At 47.7% G+C, this 22,665-nt stretch overlaps 1 protein-coding gene across 2 annotated transcripts in view; it reads left to right on the forward strand.

Moving 5' to 3' along the window:
- The window catches only part of LOC119181903 (tyrosine-protein phosphatase 69D), a 710,121-nt gene that overhangs the window by 636,290 nt on the left and 51,166 nt on the right, over window positions 1-22,665 (forward strand). The window lies entirely within an intron of this gene.

Raw genomic sequence — 22,665 nt, forward strand, 5'->3', positions numbered from 1 at the left:
TGTATGTATGTATGTATGTATGTATAAATGTGGTACGTAGCCACCGGTGGCACATACCCACTCTAGAGCGGGTATGTGCCACAAGGGATTTGAGATGGGAGATGGCGGTACTTGTAGTGTTCACTAGATGGACGTACGGGCGTACGGACGGAAGGATGGACAGACAGACTAGCAAACGGACGGATGAATCGACGCGCGGTTGTATGGTCAGATGGACGCACGAACAGACAGACATATTAATGGATGGACGGATTCACGAATGGACGCGTGGAAAGACGAACGGACGGACGCATGGATGGTTGCACGGACGGACGGAAGCACGGACGGGCTGAAGCACGCTTCGCCCCACTCATCATCATTCACTCCGTGGATATGCTGTGATATTTTTTTTAGTAGAACCACTAGAATGAACAGTTTATCGAGATAACTACGTCATGTCTCGACGCATTTGGTCTTTAAAGATAATGTTGGCTTTGGTCAACTCGAGCCAAAATAACTCTAATATAAGTGGAACGGAAGACGTTAGAACCGAAAGTATACTTTCGGTATGTGCGTTACTTAGCCCTAAATTGTCTTGTTTCGATTCGTGCACTGCATATACTTACACTTGCCTGGCAAGTACGGAATCTGTTCAAATACTACTATAGTAATCGGTACTTCAATGTATTAGTTAACAGCGGCTTTTACGAGTGATGCACTAGAGAAAATACTGGCGAAATTCACCTACCACTCAGCCAATTCCTGACACTGGGTATGAGCCACGCTCCGAGGAGTAAAAAACTACTCTCGATTTTACCGATGCCGCAAATATAATGGGTGTCCCTGACACAGGCTCGTTATGCGCGTCGCAGCTGCCGCCCCGTTGCACGCAACACTGTGCTGTACTGTTTTAATGAGCCGCGGAGCTGTACGCCTCCCATCTTTCATGGCACAAAGGTAGCATGCGGCTGAGGAATAAGAGAAATAGAAAGCGGCGGTGAAGACAAAAGAGGCTCATTAGGAGGCAGAGAAGGCCGCGCGCTGACAGTCCCGATGTCGAGCCCCGGGAGCGCTCGTTAAAGCCTCCTGGCTGCCACTCGGCCTCGCCCATTTGCCTACGTCCGGTATCTCGCCACATTTTCCACGTGGATCCAAGCTGGGCCCCCATTTCGCCTCCCAGCGCTACTCCGCGTCGCGCGTTGCTTCTTTGCGACTTCTTGCTCTTAACTTTCACGTTGAATTCGCGGATTTCACGCGTGGAAGAGGTGTATACCACTCGCAATTTCGTCTGTTGGTGTTGTGATTGCAGTTCCTCGCGTTCCCTTCGTTCTTTTGCCATCAGCTGGCTGTCCGTGGAGGAATTCCTTCGCCTCCCGACCTGAGTGATTGGGCTGAACACGGTCTATGACACCGCATTTTGGTTACAATAGTTTAATAATTGTTGGGTTTTTACGTCCTAAAACATGATAACACCCGCCACGGGGCTCTAGTTGTTATATTGTTCGCCTGCTGACTCGCAGGTCGCCAGATCGAATCCCGGCCATGGCGGCCGTATTTTGGATGCAGGCGAAACTACTTGAGGCCGTTGTACTCCGATTTAGGTGCGCGTTAAAGAACATCAGGTTGACTAAACTTTCGGAGCCCTCCAATGCAATGTCTCTGATTATCATATTGTGGTTTGGGACGTTAAACCCCATATATATGCACTCATGTGAAAAATTACACGTGACTATAGATCGCAGCGCGTTCGAACAGGATCACTTGCTTGCTTTATCAGCCAGAAAAAATAAGCACGTAATTGGTACGTTGATAAGAATAGCGCAGTTAGAGGTCGTTTCGGCATGCCTACATATATGCCTCATTGACACTTGAATGATTGGGGTAGTACTTGTCAAGTTTGGGAATACTTGTCGAGTTAGAAGCACAGTCGAGTTAGAAACCAGTTAACTAAACCGCATTAAATATTAGCGGGTACTACATTATACTGCAGGAACAATACGCATTAAGTGTATACTTCGTGTAACGACGTTCCTTTTTTTTTTAGTCTTTCTGCGAGATATTTTGTACGCCCTTTATATTATTCGTTTTGTAAAGCACTTCACGCCTTGAGCTTCTCTTTTTTTTTCTTTGAACTTTGTACTGCATCAGCTTATTATTATTATTCCTTATTTTTAATGAAATCACACCGTGCTTTCGTAAATTCCAGAGTTGCTCAAGTGAACAGAGAGAAAGATGAAACTGCGAGAGGGAAGTGAAGTAAGAAAAATACGAAAAACGACTTCCAAGTCTGCCTAATTGCGTGGTTCGAAATCGAATAAGTGGCTTCCTAACGCCTATGTCGCGAATTGTCTGCGCACCTGCTGTAGCGGGGAGAAGCCGTACGTGCGGTAGCACCCAATTGGAGCGGTGCTCCATAAACTGCTTGTCTGCTCGTGCAGTGTATAGAAGACTAAGGTGTGTCTTCAGGCAGTGCTGGCTCAGCAGTAGAATTCAGTTCCTTATCTAACTGAGCGGTATGTGTCGTTTCTTCTTGTTCCAAATACGCAGCACTTTAGGCGACTGGCCTGCCGTATGGTGAGTTATGATGTATCGCCTTAAAGGGGGAGGGGGTTGCAATCTTGCCGCCGGTTCCATACCAAAAACGACTGGTTGTTTTGCTGGGCACAAAATGACGCGAATGGAGGCTGTGGTTGCTCTCGCTCTACCGCGTGCAGGCGAAGCGCTCGCTTGTTCCCTTTCACAGGAATTGACAGTGTGTGATGCCTAAGCATAATTGTGGGGGTTTCATTTCTCGCGACTGCGGCCGCATTATGGTGGGAACGAACTTGGTTACTTAAAGCGAAGATTGAAAAACTCGACAAAATATTGTAAGTTAACTGCCTACAAGACACTAGTGAGACCGATGCTCGAGTACGCCTCTGTGGTTTGGTCGCCTCATCTTGAGCAAGATAAAAACAGGTTAAAATCTGTGCAGAATAAGGCTATACGGTTCGTTTTTAACCATTATGATCGGGACTTCTCCCCGTCTTCACATGCTCATTTGTTGTCACTTCATTCACTGGAACACCGCCGTACACGTGAGAGTATTATCTTGTTGCACAAGATTGTACACAAAATGACCCGCGTTCACGCGCCCTTATCTTTCGCTGATATACCAGCGCGTACAACACGTAGTACAGACGCTTTGAACCTTGTACCCTTCAGGTCTCGTTTGGATTGTTTCAAATTCTCTTTTTTTCCGCGTGTGGTGGAAGTTTGGAACAAGCTTGATGGTGCATTGCGTAGAATGAACACTGTAGAGTTCGGGGAAAATTTTATGTGTTAGTCACATAAATTTGTGCGCACTATTGTTTGTTTCTGTGCTTTCGTTGATTTTTCTGTACCCGCTCCTGCAATGTCCCAGGCATGGGACAGCAGTATTTGTAAATAAAAATAAATAAATAAATGCAAAAAACTCTCGTGTGGAATAATTATTGTTGGTGGTTTAACGTCCTAAAACCACCGTATGGTTATGAGAGACGCCGTAGTAGAGGGCGCCGGAAATATCGGCCACGTGCGGCTAAATCTAAGCACACGGCCCTCAAGCATTTTCGCCACCATCTAAAATGCGGCGGCAGGGATTCGATCCCGCGACCTTGCGGGTCAGCAGCCGAGTGCCTTAGCCACTAGACCACCGTGGCGGGTCACTCGTGTGAATTACATTGCACTTTATAGAACCTCATCTGGTCGAAATTTATCTGGAGCTCGTACTCCTGTGAAACTACTCGCATATCGGGCACTGATCGGAGCCATAGCTGAATACGAATGCGCTTTTTGGGACCCTCACCAATGTAACACCGCTAAAACACTTGAAATCGTGCAAAACCAGGAATGAAGGTTCATGTTTTGAGATTATTTGTACGGACCAAGCGTAACCGATCTTACGCGTATATCTCCTGCTAATCTTAATTACGTCGCCGTATAGTTCGGCTGTGCCTGTTCTTCAAATACTATCAGGCATCGCCTCGTATACACCCAGCGTCAAGCCAACTAATCGTCGTTCAGACAGCATCACCCACGTGACAGCTGCGTACCCGCCAAGTACTGGCGCATTCCATTTTTTTTTTTTTTTGTCGCCCCGCCGCGGTGGTCTAGTGGCTAAGGTACTCGGCTGCTGACCCGCAGGTCGCGGGTTCAAATCCCGGCTGCGGCGGCTGCATTTCCGATGGAGGCGGAAATGTTGTAGGCCCGTGTGCTCAGATTTGGGTGCACGTTAAAGAACCCCAGGTGGTCAAAATTTCCGGAGAGCCCTCCACTACGGCGTCTCTCATAATCATATGGTGGTTTTGGGACGTTAAACCCCACAAATCAATCAATCAATCATTTTTTGTCAAGATAGTACTAGATTGGACTGGAGCATCTACACATTTAACACATTATTGAATACGCGCCTCGTGTGAAACCCCTTCATTGGAGCAGTTCAGGTACTGAAATAAAAAAAAAATTGTACCGGTACAATATGTGCCAGTCAGAGAAAAGACGACGACGTTCTTGTGTCGTGCTCTCGGCCTCCTGTTTTCTGGGCTGCAGCTGTCTTGCTTGCCCTGGCGAGTTTCTTGCTGAAACTCCTCCGAAGAACACGCTTTTTACATTTGGTGCAGGTGCTATTTATAAATAAATAAATAAATAAATAAATAAATAAATAAATAAATAAATAAATAAATAAATAAACGCACCTTCTGGGCAGTTTATTCTTGTCTTATACTGACCATGTGCACGTCAGTGACTTGCGACTTATTCACACCGTCTACTTTCGGAGATCGTGCGACCAGGCTTGTCTGAAAAATATTGGCACACTCTATGACCGGTCGACAACGGTCGCTTTTGCTCGAAAAGCGAACTATCTGGATCACGCACTCGCTCCCCGGTTTCGCTGTCGCGCTAAAGTTGGGGCAGCAAGTAAGAAAAGTCGATTTTCGACCAGAACAAACATTTTCGACCGGTCGCTTCAGTACCCGAGTGTGCTAAGGAACAACTCCGAGCAACATGGCCGCGATGTCTTACGAGCCTCCGCTGGTGACCGAGCCCTTGGACTTCCTGTCCTCGGCCAAAATGGGCGCGCGTTTAGCACATTGGAAGCCCAGAAACAACAGTCGTATACTGTACTCCGCTGCGTTCATTTTAATACGCTTGCGGATGAGTATTCAGGCAGTTTGCTTACCGTAATCGATCAGATGTAATGATGATGATAACAATATTACCTGTAGTTTTACGTGCCACGTGCACGATTTGATTATTAAGGACACCGTAGTAGAGGGCTCCGAAACTTCGACCATTTGCTGTTTTTTTTTTAATTCACTAACATCGCCCAGTACATGGGCATCTATCATTTTGCCTCCATCAAAGTGTTATAGGTGTGGCCGGGATCGAACCTGCTACCTTCGGGCCAGCAGCAGAGCACGCATCGTATACCCGCTTCACCGCCGCGGCGGACAATTGGGAAAATATATATAGCCATCGTAGTATGCTGTGCATCTTACAAAACTTGTAGCACTGCCCCTATGGGACCTCTTGGTTCCCAGTTCGCATTAACGCGCGGTTGTTGGAACGGGAACCTGCTGCTCGTAGCCTTTGCTGCACTGCACGGGCATGGTTCTGGCGCAGAAGTTACCTTAGAAATGGGCTGCATGCTCGGCTGCGCAATCTTCTGAATACTAAACTCTCTCTTGTACCGCTCTCACTGAGCGTTCAGGTCGAAGCGGGAACGAGTAGCCAAGGAGGTTTTGCGAAGCGAACCGTTAAAGCTTTATGGCCGTTCCCGCCATTGCTTCTTTCTTTATACAACATCAATTATCTATTATTGTTTTCTTGAAGCTTAAGCGTCAGCCGGCGAGCGGAAGTGCAGCTATATTAGCGCTGTCTGAGACAAGATTCATGGAGCATTTACTGAAATTCTTGCGGGGCGGGGTAATTGAAGCTTAATTTCTCCGTCTGCCGGCCCGACTTGTTTTCTCGCACATGGTCTTGCTCAGTTGCGCTCCTAGCGGCATCGAGAGCCCAAATTGAAAATTTGTCACGATGAAATGCAGCAAGCCTCCCTAATTTTATCTTTTCGTAAGTTTTGTTGGCGGGGGGCGCGTGAAGGATTGCCTTATAGCACGCGTATGCCCTTCCGTGCAGGACGTTTCACTGGCTTGTCCTTGCGAGATACAATATTTATAGGGGGCTACTGAAGCGAAACTTGGCGGCCGAGATAGCCTGTGAAATCGATTCCCGCAAACATGCGTACATCATCTGCAAAATGTCAACAGCGAATATAACTTCGAAGGTATTTTATAGCATTTTCGAAGTTTGAATTTTCAAGGTATTAACACAATCTAAAGAGACCCCTTGCGTACCATCTTACTTCCTCCGCATGACTTCGCTGCTGTCAATAAAACAAGTTCTGATGACGTCACAGCTGCCATTTTCTTTTGCCGCGTTTGTTCCAGCAGTCAATTCTCGGCGGCTGGTTGCGAGCGAGTGCGTTGCCGCGGCGCACGCGTTGGATGTTTTGTGTTTCTCGACACTGCAGTGCCGTTTCCTATTCGAAAGGAATTCGTCATGCGTACCGTGCGGAAGTGTGCCACAGTTCTGTGTGCTGACGTAGTCGAGGATAGCACACGCTATAGGTAACGATAGTTCCAACCGGCGGGTCGCGGCTTGTCGTTTTTTGCAGCTACCTCAAAATGAAAATGGTCGATATTAGGGGCCTGTAATAATTTGCTTGTCGTGCGCTGCAGCAAACGATGTGCCGTGTTAGGACTAACCCAGCAACACATTGCAGCAGAATAAAAAAAATTGGCAGCATATCCACAGAGTGAATGATGGAGAGTGGGGGCGAAGCATTCGTCCGTCCATTCGTTCTTGCTTCCTTCCGTCTGTGCGACCGTCCATCCGCCCGTCCGTGCGTCCGTTCCTGCGTTCGTCCATGCATCCGCCCCTGCGTCCGTTCATGCGTCCATTCATGCATCTGTCTGTGTGTCCGTTCGTCCATCTATTCTACACTCCAAGTACCACCATCTCACATCTTTCCATCATATATTCCCCATATAGAAACACCGCCATCCAGCGGACATTCCAAGGACTAAACGAGAGGTGGCACACGCACACTTCCTTACGACTTGTGCTTCGTGTCTACTATACCCACCTTTAACCACCTCGAGTTCATGGTATATACTAGTTCACTGTATTCATGGCACTGCGGCCGAACGCTCGCTAAACATTTTTAAAACCAAGGAGGTTACGCCCAGCGAGTATAACCTAGCAACCTTTTCCTGGCAGATAGAGCTCAATGTACATGCCAATGGCTGCGTGGGAAATGAGAGACAGGAGAATTCGGCTTTTACTTTCTTACGGCTTGCACTTCGTACCTACTTCCCACCTTTAGCTACCTCGAGTTCATTCATGGTATATACTAGTTCATTGTATTCATGGCACTGCGGCTCAACGCTCGCTAAACCTTTCTAAAACTAAAGTGGTTACACCCAGCGGGTATAACGTAGCAACCCTTTCCCTTCAGATAGTGCTCAATGTACATGCAATGGCTGCTAATGGGGATCGCAGCGTGCACGTTAACTAAAAGCCGAATGCTCCTGTCTCTCATACCCCATTATCAGCTAGGCATGTACATTGAGCACTATTTTTTGTTGTTCAACAACGCACAGAAGGAATCTCTCACCGGCACCACCTTGGAGGTCAAAATGTTTGCAGGTCAAAGCGTAAGACTGGTTACATACTACGACGGGACGCGGGACGAACGGGTGCCGCTATAAGGAGCTTCGCCCCTAAAAAAAAACGCGAGTTCAGAGCTTTTGTGTCATTTCCCCTTTAACAGAACTAACAGACAGTGGTTGAGGAAGAGGTAGAGGAAGGGAAGGCAGGAGGGTCAACAAGACGAACGTCTGGTTTCCTATCCTACATTGGGGGAAAGGGATTGAGGGGTAAGAAGAGAGACATAAAATCATTCCAAGGAAAATATAAGGGGTATGCATTGAACCTTGATCGGCGAGGCAATGATAGCATCGCCGGGCAGCGACGCCATCTTGGCGGTCCGGCCACTCGCGAGTTCGTGAGCGCAGTACTAGGGTACCTTCTGTGCGCGCTCTTTGCCTTCACCGTCCGCGCGTCGTGATAGAAGTGTCGAAGGTCTCTGCTGTGCAAGCCGTCCGTCTTAGCTCTCACACAGCTGCGTCTTGTGCGCTGCACGTATTCATTGCGTGAAAAATCTTTGAACGAGCTTATTTGCGTGGGCGGGAAGGCGGTACTTGCCGTGGTTGCACGTCAGCCAGACGCGACAGTGGTGAACTGTGCCGTGTTTGGCTGCAACAACCACTCGGGAAAGAAGCCTGTGGGCCAAATGTGGCCTTTGTATGTTTCTTTTTTTTTATGCCAAAGGGGCTGAAAGGTTAATGCCAGAAGATCGCACGGCAGAGGACGGAGTGGTTTCGCTGCATTAACCGCCGAGGCGGCGTGCCCTGTCATCCCTTCCTGCCCCGACATCGCTTTGCCGTGTTCAATTCACCGGCGCTAGCACGATAGAAGAAACGTGATTGAAAAAAATAAACGGAAAGTCGGCTGCTTACCTTTCCAACAACGATAGTGCTGCGTGGCAGAACAATTTCGCCTGCACTAAACAGCTGTGATCGCTACACATGAGCATGGTACGCAGCGATTGCTGTAATCCCTTTCCTGCCATGACATCCCGTCACCGTGTTTACAATATCGACACCGCGCTCGTACGGCGCCATAAACACGATTACAAGTGGACGAGGGTCAAGTGGACCCTCGTCCACTTGAAACACGATTACAAGTGGACAAGTGGATGTTAGTTGTCTGAAGTTTTACGCGCCTAGAAGTTTTATATGGATTACCAACTAGCCCAATCCCACACTTTACTTAAGGACGAGGGAAGTCTGTTCACCCTTCCGGCTACCACGATCTTGCTGTTTGGGAGAACATTCACGCCCGGCTACTAGCACCCATCCGCTCGTTAGGTATAGTTGTGACCCTCCATGAATTTGTAAGCTTTTAGTTGCTCACGTGGCACAAAAAATTTTCGCGTGAACAAGGTACTCCTCTTTGTGTCGGTGAAGTCGGTCCGCGGCAGCAGTTCAACATCGTGTTGCAGTTCAGCGTCTTGGAAGTCCGAGTGGGGTCTTCGCCGCCGCACATACGCGCTTTCCCAAGGTAGCGCGCCCCGCCGCGGTGGTCTAGTGGCTAAGGTACTCGGCTGCTGACCCGCAGGTCGCGGGATCAAATCCCGGCTGTGGCGGCTGCATTTCCGATGGAGGCGGAAATGTTGTAGGCCCGTGTGCTCAGATTTGGGTGCACGTTAAAGAACCCCAGGTGGTCAAAATTTCCGGAGCCCTCCACTACGGCGTCTCTCATAATCATATGGTGGTTTTGGGACGTTAAACCCCACATATCAATCAATCATCCCAAGGTAGCGCGAGGTTTATCTAATCCACGTAGGTTTATCTAATCCACGTGTGTATGCGCTTAAGTACATATCAGTCTACTGGTGCACCAAGAAGAAAAGATGCTACCGTAAGTATGCCGTAAGCGCATCGAACCGCCAAGATGGCGGCATCCTGGAAAGGCGCTAGCGCACCTTGCGGACGACGTCAAGTGAATAGCCCGGTGCTGTTAGTAGTAACTGTAACGCAAATGCGAAAAAAAGAAGAGAGGGCGAAAAGATAACTTGCCGATTTGCAGGGACCGAACTTCGAATAACACGTCCGACGCTCTACAAACTGAGCTACGGTGACCGCCAACCCACCATCCGCTTTATAGGTTATGTACGCGCATTCAAACGAGGGAGTGTTATCGTCGCTAGTTTTTTGTTTGTTTCTGCCAGTGGTGCCAACATGGCGCCAAACACTCACGGCGAAGCGGCCATGTTTTCCGGGCGCGCGCATGCGCAGTTCACACGCAGTGTTCGGGTAGTGCCACCCTAGTTGCGGTACACGTGAAGCATATTGAGAGCATGCCTGTCTCGCACCCAAGCAGCCGGTGCACACTCTTGCACCCAGAATGACATCTTGTTTTGAACTGCCAAGGCATGCACCCGGCAAGTGGCGTCTCTGATACGAGAAAGCGTCTATTCATGCCGTTACCGCTTACAAGAAGTTGTCTGGACATTACTGCGCCGTGTTTGAATTGGAAAACGATCAGTGCAAGAGCAAGATATTACGCAGCACTGTCTGTGAACATCACAACACGACGCGGGAATCGTGCAGGTGTGGTGTTTTCATATTGCGCAGATTTCCATGCGCAACGAAAAACGCCGAGCTCCGCCGCCAGTGGATGATTGCAATCAACAGGAAATAATTGCAATAATAGCGAAAGTTGGGCTAGTTGGTGGTTCATACGCTGTTTTTACTTCCCAACAGGAAAAAAAATACGGGCCCAGTCTAGGGAAGCAACAAAAGGGAGAAAGCATGGAGGTTAACCAGAAAGACATCCGGTTGGCTACCCTACACTGGGGAATTAGGAAAGGGGACAAGAAAGACGAGAAAGAGGGAAAATAGGGAAAAGAAAAAAAAGGTGGTGGAGAGACTGACAGTAATTTCACTGCACCGTGTAGAACTCTACCGCATGTCAGAGGCGTTCACACAAGCCTGTTTTTCTCAGGAAACACAGCAGGGCTTTCACTGCCTTGTGGGCTGTCGAGGTGAACAAGTAAGTACCCTTACTGCGTTTATTCAAGCGCGACGCTAGCTGTTCCACTTTACAGTAGTGATTTGATTTGTGAATAGTATGCAGAACCAAATCATTGTAGTACACTTTCGCAGGCCGGATGCCAATGATAGGATACGCACTCACACGTGCATGCACGCGCTGAGCACGTTTATTACAATTGTAACGGCGTGCTATCGCGAAGCAAAGAAACGATTGATTGATAGATATGTGGGGTTTAACGTCCCAAAACCACTATATGATTATGAGAGACGCCGTAGTGGAGGGCTCCGGAAATTTCGACCACCTGGAGTTCTTTAACGTGCACCCAAATCTGAGCACATGGGCCTACAACATTTCCGCCTCCATCGGAAATGCAGCCGCCGCAGCCGGGATTTGAACCCGCGACCTGCGGGTCAGCAGCCGAGTGCCTTAGCCACTAGACCACCGCGGCGGGGCAGCAAAGAAACGAGAATGGCGGAAAGCGTGGCTTTCCACTCCGTCGAACGAAGTCGAACTTCGACGTGCCTTGACTGTGGCTAGGTGAATCTGTCGTAACCGTAGCACTATAAAATCCTGCTCTGGCTGGCAGTTTCGCACCGTGTTTGTGTTCCAAGTGTCAGGCATGACTGGCAAAAGATGAACACATGAGACGCATGAGTGCAAGCCGGAGCGGGATTCTAGCGCATCGTTCACACCGCCTTACAGCACAAATATCGCCTTGCCACAGCCAAGGCATGCGGCAGTTCGACTGATTCGAAAGCAATGCTTTCCGCTCTTCGCGTTTCTTTTCATCGCAATTGTACGTACCAGATGGAATTGCTTCCGCAGTCTGCAATGTACGTGTGCTAGACATTCCGGACTGACGAGGTAGGTGTTCTGGATATTGCGCACGAAAATAGCACAAAGTTTCAGAAGAGAAAAGGTGCCAAACATGCTTACAGCTGCACTCGGGTTGTGCAGTTTCGCGTTTGATTTGCGGAGCGTCTGCTCGCGTGGCAGTTCTGGGTGTTGCTTCGTTGCGCTTGCAACAGATGGCGCTATATGCATTCTAATAATGGTATAGCACGCACTGAGCTCGTGGTGTTCGGGTGTATTGCGGCATTCTTTTTTTATAATCGGTGTGGTCGCGCACGCTTTGGCGCTGTTGCCACTTCTGTCGCTCACTGACCATCGAAGTTTCCATGAAGCTTTGGGGTCTTCCGTTCACTTTATGACGGCCTTCGAAACGTGGTGAAAGCCGCTGTTACCTTAACTGTTTCACGCTACGTATAACGCAGTGCAGGACGTGTTTCCCGGAGTGTATGGTAAACATTTCTTCGCTCACTCCAGAGCAATGTACCTGCGACATTTTCTTTTTTTTTTTTTGCGTTGAAGTTATTGGAACACGTCGTATGGTGGTCTTGTAACGCTATCACTCGTTTTTCGCAGAGTAATATTGCTGCTGTGCCAGGCTTCTCCGTGCAAAAACATGACTCAGCGTATCCTGTCTGCATAATCACAACAGCCAGCTTAAATAGGAACACACAAAAAAAAAGGAGAGACTTTTAATGGGATAACTAAATTACTACCAACCTGATTCTAATCAGGGGACTCGGGGAGCCTGTTTTTTTAATACAGACGAGCAAGAGAGCCCGATTTGCCCGCTTATTTGGTTGCGGCCCACCCCTTTCGTCACCGAATATCGCGCGGCGAAGATAACACGTTTCCAAATTAGAATTAGCGTTCCTTCTTGCTCCTTTTATTTTCGCGCTTATGGGGTGAATATCTTTTATTTTCACTAATCTCCCCGCGACCGCGGTCTCGATTTGTTAACTTTTTGTCTTTACCGTTTGTACGATATTTTTTTTTTGGGGGGGGGGGGGGGGACATGCCTAGTACATAATATTCCAGGAGATTTTCGCGTTATTAATAGGCGTCTGAAGTCTCCTCCGCTGGTTCAGCGGTGCGGATGTGCTTACTTCAGCTGAAGCCTGCAGGATAGCCGCCTAATGCTTCTATGCCTGATAATGTTATTAAAATGCGGGCCCCGGGTGTATCTGTTTTACGCTGCGCTTTGGTCCTTTCTTGTCTCGCTGCAGACTCACCAAGGGAGAAAAAAAGGAAGACGCGCCTAGAAAGCAGTATATCCTTTTTTTTTTTCACTTTCTCCTCTCCCTAAAATAGACGGCTCCTTTCACTAATGCAGCACGTTCGCTGCGCGTGGCGTCCATCACCGACCCCGAAGCCCCCACGCGGGGGGCGTTGCTTAGCCACGTGGGGCGGCACGCTTGAAGAGATAACAGCCAGCTTGCCAGGCGGTAGCCGTTCTTGCGCTATCGACAGCGCTATCCGCGCCTTCTGCGTTATGGCACTGTTCGCGTGAGCTTTTAACGATCTATTATCTTACGTTGTGTTGTTGGTTGCCGTCCGCTGTTCCCTGTGTACCAGCCGCTCACGGTAGATGCCAGAATATTTTCTGGTTCTTCGTGATCACTGGACTCTTCGAAAACACTCTCCTTCCCTTCCCACCTAAACAAGAAAAAAAAAACGCCATATAGATAAGCGGGGGGCTGTTTTGCAGACGTTATGAGCTTTGACGACTGTGTGAGGCGCGCTGCCTTGGCCGGTATCTTTTCTTCTTTTTTCTTTTTTTTTTACCGAGTTTCTGCATTTTCAGTGTGCTCGAATAGCCCGCAATTCAGGCTCCCCTGTAGCTCCGAGCTCAGGCTTTCTCATAACACAGGCCTCCGGGTGGTCTTGGTGATGGAGAATATATCGCTTTATGGCTGCCATGCTGCCGCTGTACGGCAACAAATTTTGACCTTTGTTTGTTACGATAGCCTTGCATGCAGTATTCGGTGCATCCTTCTATCTAGGCTCCGTGCTATGTGTCTTCTCCTCTTGTTCACTACACGCTGGTGGTCTGTTGAAAGCTTGTCTGTTGAATTAAATTATCTCAATATTTGACTTGCTAAGTATATTCGTTTCTTTTGAAGCCTGGTATAAAAGTCACGCGGCCCTTGTACGCTCACGTAAGACGGCTCCAAGGCAAAAACCATATTGTTTTCTATTCTCAGTTGATCTTTAAAGGAACACTAAAGTCAAATAACCATTTATGTCAGAGTGAAAGCTCAATGTACGACAGCGTCTAAAACGACAATATCATCAACAGCAGCGCCCTACTTACTCAGAAATTAATGTAAATGCACAAGAACACATGCGCCACGAGTACGGCATTCGCAAAATGATCCCGCTTTCGCAAGACTTACTACCTACAATTAATCACTAGTAATCGAACTAGCTGCACTAAATAAAGATCATTCCGTGCATCAAGAAACGTCATAAAATGCTGCTTGTTTATTCCTGTTTGATTCACAGAAAAGAGAACCGCCAAGCGTTATTATAGGGAATGGCGCGAGTGGTTCAAAAGTACAACTTTCGCCTGGTTAAACTTAGAATTACTGTATATGCTACCTTTGGGTAGTAGCATGTACAGTAACTCTAGTCAAACTGGACAGGTCGTGTCATCTAGCGGGGCCTAGTTGAACAAAGCACGCCTGTCCTCTCGGAGGCCATGGCAGGAAATTGTTCAGTGACCGTTGTTGCTGCTATGGCTCCCGCTACTTTCGTTCTGCTGCTACTATTGTCGGCGGCCGCGCACTAAAGCCGGGCAACGTTGTGTATGGCAACAGTGACGTGAAAGGTTCCACTTGAGGCGGGTAATTTTAAATGTGCTAACGTGATGCGGACCACTAACACGTAATTTTCTTTCAAAATAAGCACTTCTTTGGCACACAAAAAAAATTAAAAGTAGCACTACGAGGTTTCTGGACCGCTATTTCAGCTATTAACATCGACTTAACATTTGGCTTTAATGTGCTTGTAATAAGAGAGCAGGAAAATCGAACCACGGCTTCACGTACCACTGCTATAGACTCTGTCATTGTTTACAAGCACCGACCCTTGAAGACTTCCGGTTTCGTCTATATGGGTGCCTGAATAGCGTAGGTGGTCAAGAAGAGCGTTAGAAAATAGCCCGCAAATTTTTTCCGCTTTCCTTCCGTCATTTGGCAAAATATACGCAAATAAATTTTTTTTCGAGCTACATAAAAATAAAAAGACATTCCCTTGAACCTTACGCGCGTTCTTTTTATCTGAAAAACTTATGAGAAACTTTCCTTACCTTTGAAAAAACGAGAAAACGTAATTTCAGTTTTGACGTTACGAGCTGGCAAATGAGCTGACCGGAAGTTTTTTGGGGGCACAACGCTTGCAATCTTGAAACCGTCTATAGGCGCCGTCCTCATTTTTTTTCTCTTGAGGTCGCGCGCTCTTCGGTTTTCAACGCCACACGATGCCATGGCAGACTTTGTGACTCTATGATGACGTCACTAATATTTATATCTGTCACGCCACCATGTGGTAATATTTTGCATCACTCATCGCCGACGCCGTGAGCTGTTGCCGCCGACGGTCGAATTTTCCGCTTGGTGAGGCGTGTTACGCTTTCGCCGTAAAATACAGGCACAGTTTCATTTGAAGCCGCGCGCGGCTCATGTTACACTATTGTTCTGCTCTCTTGGGTGTCTCAGTAATCGTGCAGTTTTTTTTTTATTTCTTCGTTGTTTCTTTTTTTGTATTGCTCGCGTTTTGTAACGGGACACGCTGTCGGATATTTAACCTGGAGGCGATGTAGGCCAGCAGTCTCACTTGTAGCATCTTTGTCAAATCGTAGCAATGTGAATTTTTTGAAAACCGCACAAATGAACTGGCTTTATCGGCTGTACGACCACTCGTTAACACTGTTATGCTGACTGGCTTTGGCTAAATTATGGCTAATTTGGTCTCATGTTTCTTGATGTTGTCTAAAGGCCAGTTTATATTGGATATCAGCATTTGTAGCAAGTTCTATTCGCTTGATATTAATGCATTGGATAGTTCTATTTAAGCCTTGTATATCTCGTGCGAAGGTCAAAGGTTCGTCGCCGCATCCCCCCCTCTCTTTAGTCGATGTATGAGGCAGGCATTTCGCTTAGGCGCCTCCTTCCCGACCCCCTTTTTGCGCACGCATATCTATATATGCAACGCCATAGAAGGCTGCAGAAGCACGAAATAAGGCACCGCGAGCCAAGTGCTTCGTCGGTTTCTGGTGGGACGTCTCAGTCCTTAACGCTTTGGCACTGAGGCTTTTGCCTTCGGGTAGTCTTAGCAACGGTGAGAGAGGCCCTTGCAATTATCAGTTTGTTTAGCGGCTGAGACCTTTAAGGCCGAAGTTAATATTTGCGGTGCGTAGCGCAGATCCTAGTGGGTACACGTGCCACCAATATCGGGCAAGCGCCCTGTTACTCACCTCCGGCCCACTAAAAATGAAGAATCTGTCTATAACAAAGGGCTTTCTTAGCGCAAAACGACACCTTAAGAAGGCAGGACAAAGCGCTGTGTCCGGCCTTCTTTCCTTTCTTTCTTGTGGTGTCGCCTTGCGCTGAACACTACGGATTTACACCAACTAGCCCGCCAACGCACTGGGTTTTTTTATAACAAGCATGTATGCGTCACAGAAATTGTGAAATTACTCCCGTCCTCTAGGCGGTATGAAATCGAAAGTTCAAGCAGCTGCACGGACTTAAAGCCGTTCCACGCGCTTCCCGCACAGCCGCAACGCACGTGCCGGGACCCCTACCGCACGCAAGCGGGGGACAAATAAGCCAATTGGCGACGTTGGGGAGGGTGAAAGAGCGTCGCCAATTGGCTTATTTGTCCTCCGCTTGCGTGCGGTAGGGGTCCCGGCAGGTGTGTTGTGGCTGTGCGGGAAGCGCGTGGAATGGCTCTTAGCGTCTGCATAAGGTGGCAAAACCGCTGAAGATCAAGGTAAAGCTGTGAAGTAGCAGTTAAATGCCACCAGCTCCGCTGATTAACCAGTCTTCGCGACGTTAAGTGAGTAAATCTGCTTCAATTCTTAAGCCAATAACAATGAACTCGCTTGCATAACGCAAAATTTTACAGTGCGTATTACGAACTGTGATTAACTGCCACCCTTGGGATATTCAATGCTCTCAAAATTTGTTAAGGCCTCGCACGTACTATACGCCTTGCTGGGAAACATTTATTTGCGTGCACACAAGTGCATGCCGTCGTGGTTGCCGACAACAGGCGGCCCTTCTGTGGCGTGTACAGCTTCTGTGTTCCTTTCGTATTAGCCCGCCGACTAGCGGTCGCGAGATCCATTGTTTAAACAGATTCACTTTCCGCTCTAGCTTTGTTTTTTCACAGTGCCTTTCCAGGGAAAAACTCTGCGTCTCACTAGATTTGTGTGGCGTTGGAAATTCACAGGTCAAACATTGGTTTTGCTTTATGTTTTCCTTTTTTAATTAAGACTTTGCGTTGGGAGATGATGAGTGTACTAATGTTTCGCATAAAGTACAAACATTTTCACATCCCTGAGGGCATGCTAACAGGTTATTTTTTCTTGTTGTTTTTGCTTGTTTTCAAGAAGGATTTATACAAGAAGTATTCAACCATAAGTATTTAAACTGGTGAGGACTGCTCCACGTGCCCCAAATGAACATCCTAGCTAAAACGTACTATATATGCATACATAAGCTAGCGGTATGAAAAGCGCAGCTACTAGTTACTTTCAACTATCGTGATCGCGTCCCACTCAAAACGCACGGCCTTTATGACGCGTCTTGCGGTAACGATCGGAATGCCTTAGAAAGAATGTCGACAAAGTGTTCGTCCGTAATGGTGACGTAAAAAGACTTCTGCTCTGAGCTAAAACGTTAATGACTCCGTGGATTGGATCCGAACTTGATACCTGGGCACGTCGACCCAAGATAATCGAAATAGCTGTTTCATGCAAGCGAATGCCTTGCTTTGGCTCATAAGCTTCGAATGGACATAGTTCCTTGGAAGAAATGATTTCTGTATCCCAAGACACCCCAGAGCACAAGTCTGCTTCCTTGTTTCTCCGAAAGAAATAAACTGGTGAAATATTATTTCATTCGGGCTCACTTTTCTACCCCTTCAGCCACATGTAGGCACCACCGGACGTGCACCGTGCCAATAGTGCCAGTACATGTACAGTGTACAGATGGGAACTAGCGTAGTATAGTGCATGGTAACGTACTGAGAAACATGCCGTACGGAAGAGTACGGCACAGGCGTAACCAAGAAAAAAAGGAGGTGACCCCGCCCCCTTGCGTGTTCTTGGTTGCGCCAATCATGTCTGGCTCCACCGCGTTGGTCTAGTGGCTAAGGTACTCGGCTGCTGACCCGCAGGTCGCAGGATCGAATCCCGGCTGCGGCGGCTGCATTTTCGGTGGAGGCGAAAATGCTGTAGGCCCGTGTGCTCAGATTTTGGTGCACGTTAAAGAACCCCAGGTGGTCGAAATTTCCGGAGCTCTCCACTACGGCGTGTCTCGTAATCATATGATGGTATTGGGACGTTATACCCAACATATCAATTTATCAATCAACCAATCATGTCTGCATATGCAGGGGTGGAAGTGCGGCGCCTATTGCGTGCGCCAATCTGATCTGCTGCGCCAGCTGCACATAAACGGCTATTTCCGTGACAATTTCGATTGAAAATGTAAACCGTCCATTCTAGAAGATTATTCTCGTCGGCCGAGTGACAATGAGCGTTGGCTACGCAAAGGATGCGACCGCGTTCATATGTAGTGTTCGATCAGGTTGTAATTACGGTTCAGGCCCCATTAATTGGGCTTGCTATATGCAGTGCTCGTCTCATCGCTGTTATCGCCGTGGTTTCTCCGCTGAAGCGGTGGAACCAACACGAGTAACTGTGAATTATCTAGTAACACAGCGAAACCTTGATGATATGTGGTACCACAATGGATATTGTCCGAAGTACCCACGAGAAATGAGTTTCTTCCGTTTTTCTAAAGTGTGAGAAATATACTATACAGGCTGGCCTTCTCGCACGATCGTTTCATAGAGTGCAGTGGCGACGCCATTTCGAAACTAATACAGAGTCTGAGATACGCAGCGACTGAGATATCGACAGAACAGAGGCTATCAGCTTTCCGCGATAAATATGTGCGCTTCTCTACCGTGATCTGATACTAAGCGACAGACGAAAATGCTGTAGGCCCGTGTGCTCAGATTTGGGTGCACGTTAAAGAACCTTATGTGGTCGGCATTTCAGGATCCTTCCGCTACGGCGTCTCTCATAGTCATATAGTGGTTTAATCATGTCGTGGTTTTGGGATGTTAAACCCCACATATCAATCGGTCATGATACTAAGCGACAACTGACAGTTTTATGGAAACACGGAGCCGTCGCGTGGACTCGATATCTCTTAGTTGCGTGCAGCGCGGCGCCTTTGTTGCCCACGCTGTCGCGACCTAGAGGCTCGCTGTACCGTGCGCGCGGATTCGCCGTGTGAATAGCCCGTCCCAACTCCGCTCCAGACAGAGCACAGGTGAGCAGAGTGATGCGTTTAATTAGTGTGGGGATAACAAATTTCCGACAAACGGAGTGCGCTGCGATTATCTAGTGGTCATGAAAACAAGAGATAAAGATCGCTTGTCTCTTGTTTTCTCCGAGTTATTCCTCTGTTAGTAATGATGTTTAATGATGGGAACACACTTGTGAGTGGTAAGTCAAGGAAGCTTATTAGTACTGAATATTTAGGAGACAAAATGAAAGTTTTCTTTTTCACCAGAAATTATTTTGATTGACGATGATGTTTGGCCCTATATATTATCTGCTCCAAAACTAACTTGCACTGATCTAAAACACAGCTTTTGGTGCCCCGAACCTGCTCCAAAACCCTCCTTTTACTGCGCCAACGCTGCTCCGAAACAGCATTATTCCTCCTCCCTTAGCTTCTCCAATACCCCCACGTTCACTTCCACTCCTTCGTACGCCTTCTCGAGTTTGCAAAGAAGTATATGAGCTGCAAATGCTGAATATTTTTAGCTTACGTTTGTCACTTAACAATGACTTATTAGTGGCGTTATTGCGTTGCATTGTTTATCATTCAGTCGCTATATTTTTGTCACCTTCAGTTTTGTAATTTGGCGCTGCTAATGATGCATGGTGCTTTTTAACAAATGAATGCAACTTCACTTTCGTGTTCATTTGGTTTGAGAAGCATGTGCCGCCTATTCCGTACAACACGTATTTGCTTAGCACATATTCAAATCATTTCGCTAACGATAGTATGCGTCACAGTATTTCTTGCCGTGCTTGGCATAAGTGACCACGTACGTTGCACGCCCTGTAACTGACACTCCATATACTGCACCCTTTTAATGAGAGGAGTACTGATCGCTACTTTTGTGTTGCGTCAGTTATAGTCACGCTCCCTCAGTGACCATTGCTACTTTTTACTTTCTTGTTTCATTTTTTTTTCGCTCGGAATGCACACACGCACACGAGATGGCTTGCGTTGATATCGCTTCACGTAATTCATTCAACACAAGGCACCGTTACTGTTTTTCTTTCAAGCATTCTCCTGTCGGTGGCGCTGTAAAGGCATGCGCGTGTTTTGTTCATTGTTTTTTTAAAGTCAACTTGCTGCTGCGACGTACGTGCGTTGCATCTAAGTACGACTCCGTTATCGCGTGTTTGTTCGTGTGTATACGCGCGCGTGAAGCGTCAGCGCAGGGGAAACGGGCCGTGATGCGGAGACTGACAAGCGAGAGGAAAAACAAGTTCTCGACGCGCTACTTTCGTGCGTTTGTTTTTCGTTCACAATAGCGGCGGTGGTTTTTCTTCGTCCTTCTCGTGTTGTGTGTATGTGTAAACGCGGGCGACGGCGCATAGTAATGCAGCGGGGGCGTCGGTGACTCGTGCAGATCCGTTTTCGCGCCCGACGGCTCTTCGTTATTTAATTACTTGCCGCCGCCGCCCATGTTTTTTTCTGTGATCGTTCGCTCGGTAGTTCGTTCCTGTTCGCCGATCTCGTTTACGCATAAACTTATGCCATTTGTACGCAAGCAAATAAGCGTTAAAAACTGTAGCTGCACACACTTACGGAAAAATAATTTAGACAGGTTATCGGCTTTTGACTGATATGTGGGGTTTAACGTCCCAAAACCACCATATGATTATGAGAGACGCCGTAGTGGGGGGCTCCGAAAATTTCGACCACCTGGGGTTTATTAACGTGCACCCAAATGCAGCCGGGATTCGATCCCGCGACCTGCGGGTCAGCAGCCGAGTACTTTAGCCACTAGACCACCGCTGCGGGGTACAGGCTATCTGCTTTCGAGGGACAAATTTAGATGGTATATAGACTGTTTAAAAAGAGGTTTATACGGTCTGTCGAATGTCTAAAAGTAAACCTGAACAACCTATAGAATATTTAAGAATAAATTTAGATTTATATATAGGCTGCTTGAACTTATTTTTGTTTATGTTGGCCATTCTTACTTTCATCATGCAGTGCCGCTATTCGCGGTAGCCATTTCCCAGAATTGCAAGCACAACAGATAGATATATCTAAGATGACATTCATTATCAGCCTGTTTTAGTCCACTACAGGAGAAAGGTATCTCCCAATGACCTCCAGTACACCCTATAGCGTGCCATATTATTCCATTTTTTATCCCTGCGAACTTCTCAATTTCGTCACAGCATTATCTTCGCCATATGCGATTCGGGAATAAATGGTGACACGTAACTTATGTGGATGCGTCAGATGCGTTGCCCTGTTTCATAATACTGCAGTGCTCGTCCGCCACAGTGGTGTAGTGGTTAGGTATTCAGCTTTTGGCCCGAAGGTCGCGGGTTCGGCCGCGGCGGTCGCAATTTGAAGGGAGCGAAATGCTGGAGGTCTGTGTTACTGTATGGGAACATGTCAAAGGGTCTGTTGCATAGTTCCGACACACGTGATGTCTGTACTAAAGTACGACACCATGCTGTTGAAAACGTATTAATAGCAGTTGAGGGGGGGAGGGAGAGAGAGCAAACAAAAGGCGCATGTGCCACCAGCACGTGCCGAGCAGTTCAATAGGGACTGATGTCGTTTTACAACAGGGCCCATAAACCACACCGAACTTAAAGGCGAGAGAATACTTTATTTCTCGCCTCCGCTACCCTTCCTACAAGCAACTCCTCCTCCGCACCATTTATTTATTCATAAAACACGTTCAGTCAGTCAGGATGTCGCATTTCTGTATGCGAGAGAATCTTACGCTCGTGGCAGTGTCCGCTCTGCGGCGTCTGCACCCATAATGCGTATGCGCAACACACCCTCATTCTCCTCTCGAACGTAGGTGGGCGCTTTCCCCCTCATCTCTACTCTCTCCGCCACAAGTACGGCACAGCAAATAATTGCATATAACTCTCTCTCTCTCTCTAGGAATGCGTCGGTAGGCGGCGCAAGTGTCGTGGCGCAGGGTAGACACGGTATGCAGTGCGTGTGGTGAGGAAGAAGAAACTGCCGAACACTTGATAATGTTCTGTAAAGGGCTTCACCCTATAGTTCAGGATGATGGCGCAGAGTTTTTCAAAGCACTGTGGTTTAGGGACAGGGAGGGCACAATAGACTTGAAGTGGGTAGAATTAACTAGAAGGAGGTTATCTGATTGGTGGCTAAAGTCAAGGCACGAGTGAAAATTGAACCCTTCGCTGCAAAGTACGAATCCTCAACCTCACTGTTTAAAGGGAAACAAAATAAATCTAGTTTTTGGTTCATTAAGGATTACGGCTTGCCCGGCCACGGTGGTCTAGTGGCTAAGGTACTCGGCTGCTGACCTGCAGGTCGCGGGTTCGAATCCCGGCTGTGGCGGCTGCATTTCCGATGGAGGCGGAAATGTTGTAGGCCCGTGTACTCAGATTTGGGTGCACGTTAAAGAACCCCAGGTGGTCAAAATTTCCGGAGCCCTCCACTACTGCGTCTCTCATAATCAAATGGTGGTTTTGGGACGTTAAACCCCACATATCAATCAAGTATTACGGCTTGGTGGCGCTGCTAGCCACCGCCCGATCTAAAGGGTACAGCCATATCCATCCATCCATTCAGTGTAAAGCGC

Source organism: Rhipicephalus microplus, chromosome 10, assembly GCF_043290135.1.
Source record: "Rhipicephalus microplus isolate Deutch F79 chromosome 10, USDA_Rmic, whole genome shotgun sequence".
NCBI lineage: Eukaryota > Metazoa > Arthropoda > Arachnida > Ixodida > Ixodidae > Rhipicephalus > Rhipicephalus microplus.